This window comes from Otolemur garnettii, unplaced genomic scaffold, assembly GCF_000181295.1.
Source record: "Otolemur garnettii isolate 467f Iridium unplaced genomic scaffold, OtoGar3 scaffold00009, whole genome shotgun sequence".
Classification (NCBI taxonomy): Eukaryota; Metazoa; Chordata; class Mammalia; order Primates; family Galagidae; genus Otolemur; species Otolemur garnettii.
Genome location: NW_003852404.1, coordinates 30,749,581 through 30,750,292, shown reverse-complemented (window position 1 = coordinate 30,750,292; position 712 = coordinate 30,749,581).

Below are 712 nucleotides of genomic sequence, written 5' to 3'. Positions count from 1 at the left end.
CAAGCTGCTATGCCATGGAAAAACATTTAAATTGACTATTCACAGAAACAGATGTAACTGATTAAAGTCATGCTAATTTGAAAGTATAAAAATAAATGAAATATATTTGGGTGTTTAACAATAAGTAAAGGTTTATTAAGGGTTAAATAGATAATCTGTTCTAAAATAATAACATATTCAAAGCCCCTCAGACACGATTCTTTTACTGTTAGCTGAAATGTTTTTTAGTAAAGTGAAATATGGCTCACTCGCATTATAATGGTAGTTTTATTTTATGGCTTAGCATGAGTGGGTGGGAAAATTCAATACACATATAACACTATACAGAGAAGAAAGATGGCACTAGAAGAGCTGGTGGGAGGTGAGAGGAAGAGTGATGTCTATTTTTCAGCCTCCGCTTTTCTGCTACCTTTATTTACAACATAAGAGTTTCACAGCCATCTTAGAAGATGCAAAAGGCAAGCCCAGATTTTGTGGGGAAACAGACTCCATCTTTTGTTGAGAGAAGCTTCAAATAATTTGTGGCCACTTTTAATCTACCATACTCATTTTGCTGTTGTTTGTTTATCACTATTTGGTTTGTAGAAAGCGCACTATTTCTATTATCCATATAGCCAATCAGCAACTACTAATTTGGCTCTTCTGCTGCAACATGAGAGAAACTTTACTACACATCACCACTGTACAGAAATTCTTTTTTTTTTTTTTTTTT